Below are 6,000 nucleotides of genomic sequence, written 5' to 3'. Positions count from 1 at the left end.
TGGGTTAAAGCCTCTGCCTTTGGCTCAGTTCATGATCCTAGGTTCCTGGGATCAAGTCCTGCATCAGGCTCTCTGTTCAGCGGAAAGCCTGCTTCCTCCTCTCTCTCTTTGCCTGCCTCTCTGCCTACTTGTGATCCGTCTGTCAAATAAATAAATAAAATCTTTAAAAAATAATAATAAAGTGCAATCACCACTCTCTGCATATACCAAAAGCCTTTGGTATAATTTTGAAGATTGTTAGCAAAATCTTTCTCTTTTCTCTAGGACAGATTATATTGGAGTTCCCCATGAGAGTAAAAAGTCACTACAGAGCATTTGCCCAGCTTCTGGTCCAGTATTTCTTAATAGAAAATAAGTATGTTATATGCATACAAATGTATGTATATGGCATGGAACCAAAAAAGAAGACAATGAGGGGCACCTGGGTGGCTCAGTGGGTTAAGCCTCTGCCTTCGGCTCAGGTCATATCAGGGTCCTGGGATCGAACCCCTCTTCAGGCTCTCTGCTCAGCCTCTCTCTGCCTACCTCTCTGTCTACTTGTGATCTCTCTCTCACAATAAATAAATAAAATCTTTTAAAAAAACAATGAAATTGTTTTCATAAAAAATGAATTCATATTTGACCTGTAAAATGGACACTAACCAAATGCCATCCACAAAATAGACCTATAGCGAAGCCATCTAACACCTCCAAGCATGACTATTTCTCTGTTCATAAACTTGATCAGTTCCCAAGGCTGTTCTTTCTTTTCCTATTTCTTTTTTCCCTTCTCTGGCCTCGTGCCATACTTGTATTACCAGGGTTACGTTTCTATATTGCCCGTCTAGACCTTTCGGGAACCTCTTTTCTTATGAATTACCACCACATGCTCTCAACACTAACATTTTCCTCCTAGATTTATTCATTGTCCTTTCAGGGTTTCCCTCATTTAAAACCAAATTCTCTACCCAAAAAACAGCAAGTAATGCCGAGGTGTTCCCGAAATCCAATACTGCTTTGATAGAGTTATATAATTGTACATACACAGTGCCTGTAATTTTTCCGTATTTATGTGCCTGTTCCATCTCTGTCTATTTCTCTTATTACCATATCCATGCAACCTGCTTACAAGAGCTGTCAAAACAATACAACATATAAACTCAGAACAGGTTCAATGAACTGTTTCAGCTGCTTTTTCTTCTCATTTCCTTCCACGAGCTTCAGGAATCCTTGGGCTTTGGCAGTGGGAATTGCAAAACCCTCAGGGCAAGTCCCTCTGTGGCTCGTTCTGCATCTTATTTAGTGCTGGTATCCAGAGGCTATAAGTAATTCCAAACAGCTCAGGTGACCCCAAACATCGTTCAAGTTTGTCAATATTCTCCCTAACTTCGCCCAAGTAAGGGATCAGTCAGCAAGGACGAGCACGGAAGGGGGTGCAATTCAGCGGCACCAAGAAGGGGGTGCAATTCAGCGGCACCAAGTTTCCTCCTCAAGCACCGGCTGGCGGGTCACTTCATGAGACCGAACTTGAGGCTCAGCGAACCACTCTCTCTGCTCCCCGCTCAGAACGGAAGGAGAGGCTTTACGTGCAGAAGGTGGATTCAAGTTAGACGCAAAGATAAATCCTCTGAGAACACGGTAAACACTCGAATATGTTACCAAAGGAAGCTGAAAGATATATTTCCCTGGTGGATATTTGTTTATTTTTTTAAGTACATTTTCTCCATCGTCTGAGCCTGCAGACAGATGGTCCTGAGAACCCAGGGAAACAGCCTTGGTGACCTTTGATGCATACCTGGCTCCCTCCCATCTCTCCTTAAAGGTCACGTCCGTCCGTCAGCAGAGAGGCTTTTCCCTCCCTCCTACCCCGCACTCCCTCTTTGTCTTTCTCCTTCTACCCCGTCGCTCTCCTTTCCACCTCTTACAGCTTGTCATGACACACTCGCCCTCGCTTCTCCGGTGGCGAGCCAGCTGTTCAACATTCGCCAGCACGCCACCCTCCTCACCGTTCTCCTGCCTCCCCTCACCCTCCCCAAGAGCAGCCGCGTCGATCCTTCCAGACTTGAAGCAGGTCAAGCCATGCCTCTGCTCGAAAAGCTCCAGCAGCTTCCCAGCTCACTGGGTTGAAGAACAAAATTTTGGCCACAGCGAGAAAAGTTCCCAGATGATCCTCCCAGCGCCGCTCTCCCGTGTGTCGTTCTGATCGTCTTCTTCCCCAGGTGCTCACACTGGCTCCCACCATGCTGCTGCTTTGCGGTTCCTCCAACGTACCAAGCACGCTCCTGCCTTGGCATCATTGCACTTGCTTCTCTCTGCCTGCACAACTGTCCCCACCCCCACCATCTTCATGCAAGCTTGGCTCCCTCCCTCAGTTCATTCGCTCACTCCCCTTCCATAAGGGTCACCAGATCAGACAGATCTTCTCTGATTGTTCTTTGCAGATTAGCACCCACCACCAGCAAGGCCACCTTCCTCTCCCTTTTCCTGACTTGCTTATTTCTACAGCAGGCATCGCTAGCTTTCTTAGTGCATACTGATTAATGCTTGGGCCTTTGCTTCTCCGAGGCACCCCTTGCTTCTCCCCTCCTCTGCAAAGCACATTTGCTTGGTTCTCACTGCCAACGGACTGCCAGCAAGGGGAAGCCACTGGGAGGCACTCGGTGAAGACTGGATGGGAGAAAGAAAGAGCAGCCAGCCTAGTTCTCCCTCTGTCTCTTTATGCTCTTGCGTGACACTGACAACAGTGAACCCAGTGTCCCCCTGATGGCTTTCAACTCCCACCCAACAAGTTTGCCCTCAGTGGTCCCAGCTGCCCATATGCATCTTTATTCCTGGGCTCTGGGAACCCTGCTTACTCTTACCCCCCAGTCCCACAGATGGTGGCAGCTCCTCTCAGAGTTGAAGTCCAATTGTTTCTGAGGTTTTTCAAGGCTTCCAAATATTTGAAACTTGGTTCTCATATTAAACTCCCTGCTTTGGGTAGCCTGGATTAGCTCACTTGGTTGGGCATCCGACTCTTGATCTTGGCTCAGGTCATGATCTCAGGCAGGGTCATGAGATTGAGCCTTGTGTTGGGCTCTGTACTGAGCATGGAGCCCAAATGGGATTCTCTCTCTCCCTTTCCCTCTGCCCCTCTCTCTCTTTCTCTCTCAAAAAAATAAAAATAAAAATAAATAATAAATTTTTAAAACCTCCTGGGGTGCCTGGGTGGCTCAGCCAGTTTAGCGTCTGCCTTGAGGTCAGGTCAGGACCTCAGCGTCCTGAGGTCCAGCTCCCCATCATCTCCTGCCCAGCACGGAGACACCTTCTCCCTCTCCTTCTGCCCTCCCCCCAGCTCGTGCTCACTGTCTCTCAAATAAATAAATAAAACCTGGAAAAAGAAAACCTCCCTGTTTTGAAACACATGGAGAGGGCCCTCCCCCTAACTAGATCTTACAGCACACCCACCAATCTCTTTCATGAAGCTAAAGAAGGGTGGTACCAGTCACTCTTCTCCACCAGGAACGCTGTAGTTCTCATTTATTTGGCTTATACCTAGTAAGACCTCCCAAATATCTTTTCCTTACAGAGCTCTTTTCTTCCCACCTGTTTTCATTAGATCTCCCATCTTCGTCCTTACTTGTTTTCACTTCCATTTCTTATCACAACTTGGAGCTGTACATCTAGTCACTTGTTTATTTATCTAATGCTTCCTACCACTCAACTAGACATAACAAGGATCCCATCGCTCCTACTCAGTACTCTTGCCCAGCTCCCGTCACAGTGCCCGCCCACGCTAGATGATCTAGAAGTATTTCTGGCTACTAAGTAACAAATGAGTTTAGACTGGACTGCATGGTGTTTTGCTCATATACAGTACATTTTCTGCCCGTTGCTTTCAAGGGCCTTGATTCCAGCACAATGTGAAAGCAAACGGAGCAGGCAGGTTCATGGGATGGAAGCACACAGATTTTTGCCTAGCGTGGCAAAAATGAAGGGGAGTCTCCAAAGGGAACGATGGACAAACAATGCCCTTTACAGCAAGGTTCTTCCTCTCAGGATCTTATTTTTGTTGTTTTGGTCTTTTTGCATGTTTTTCTGTTTTGTTTTGTTTTTGTAGTAATTTCTCAGGTTTTTCCCTCTAATCTAAGGTGAACTAAACTATCAAAGGGTGAGGGCACATTTTCGCTTGACTTTTTATCTTAAGCAGCTACCATGTTCACGTTGCATTACGGATTTTGCACACAGGCTTAAATTGGTCTTTGCAATGCTCTGTTCTTCGTTCCTGTTTCTAAAGTAAAGAGAAAGCCTCAAACGAACACAGGGAAGTCTATCATGCATCACTTTTTTTTAACTTTCCAATTTCTATTTGCTCCTTTATTCTCCATACTTCTCTGTCCTCTCTTTTGTTTAAAATCTCATTTAGCATTCTCTTGAGGGGAGAACATGAGATTACAATCTAACGATTGTAATGAGAATGGGTTAAGTTGGTGCCGTTTCCCATTTTCATTACAATCTTGGTGGCAAGAATAATGTAACAGAATTTTTAATGCCTCATATATTACATGAACATTTTCCCGTGAGCTCCTGCTCCTTTTCTGCGGACAGCCCTGTTGCTATGTGTTGTAGGACTTTGATCTTTTTATATTCTGCATTATAATCAATTGGCCATTTCACCCCTTCCCCATAGATTACAGTCAAACAAGTGAAAAATATTTTGATCTATAGCATAGCGCTACACCTTCTGACTATAAAATCCTCTCACCTGTAGACCAGTACCTGCAAAATCCATGTAGCAGTGACTCACATTGGACACCAGGGGCCAACCTGGGATCCTGATGGCCAGACGGTTTTCTGAAAGGAATCAGAATTTTTGTAACTTAGGGCATCAATAGACAGAGTTGGTTAAGTTAAAAACAGGAGCTCTTGGGGAATTGGATGGTGGACCCCAAGTGCTCACCCTTATAAAATGCCTTTGAGAAATTTGCAGGTCCCAGACCAGCAGCACTGGCATTAGTCAAGAGCATCTGGAGAATACAGATACTTAGGCCTTAGCCCAGCGCAGGGCTGGGCCCCCAGGATCACAGAGTCCTCTCACCTGGCTTCTCAGAATCTCCCTGGCACCACTCCTGCCCTCAAACGTCACTCCCACCTAAACCTTTTCTGGCCCTTTCTGAGTTCCATTTTCTCTGAAACCATCCAACAAACTATTTCTTGAATGGCCTTTGTAACATAAATATCTGGGTCGACATCTTAGCTCTGTTGATCCTGCCATGGGGGAAAATTATCCATCTTCTCTGTGCTTCAGTTTCTTAGTTTACAAATTGGTGATAATTATATTTACTAAATTAACTAGAGAACAAGAACAAACCACTGTGGTAAAGAGATCCCCAAAACACAGGGACTCAAACCAGATAGAAATGTCTTTGTCTTATAATATCTTATGATATCTTATCTTATGACCTCCAAATTGGAGGTCACCTCTGCTCTACCCACTCTAAAAAAATGAGATTCTGTCCAGCATATTTCTCCTTGATTCCCTAGGGCATTGTCTTTGTCTTCACAGTTGAAGGCCCATTGCAGAAAGGTAAGTGTCTACATGAGACACACCTTGGCAATGGACCCCACATCGCTGGAAGGGGGTGAGAAATGTGGTCTTTCATCAGATGCCTTGCTCCAATTCTATGACTGTGCCAAGAGACCAGGCCTTTTAGTGGGAGGGCAACTGTCTCCACCACCCTCTCCTGAGGAGTTCAAGGAATCATGGAGATAAATTGCCCAGCCCACTGCCTAGCACTACACACATTCAGTTCTCCATATTTTAGCTGATATGCTTATCATCCTCTTATTAACACTTTTGGTAACATAATAACAATTTTCAAGGCTGTTCAAAATTTCAGTTCATAGAATGAAAAGAGAATGAAGTTTCACAATGGCCTCAACCTAGGTACATGTGACTTGGGCCCCAACTGGGACAAGTCCTGATCTCCAGAGAGCTTAATAAGCAACTCCCTTGACTCTTACCACTTCTGTTCTCTATCC

The sequence above is a fragment of the Mustela lutreola genome, chromosome 11, assembly GCF_030435805.1.
Source record: "Mustela lutreola isolate mMusLut2 chromosome 11, mMusLut2.pri, whole genome shotgun sequence".
Classification (NCBI taxonomy): Eukaryota; Metazoa; Chordata; class Mammalia; order Carnivora; family Mustelidae; genus Mustela; species Mustela lutreola.
This window is presented reverse-complemented; position numbering follows the sequence as displayed.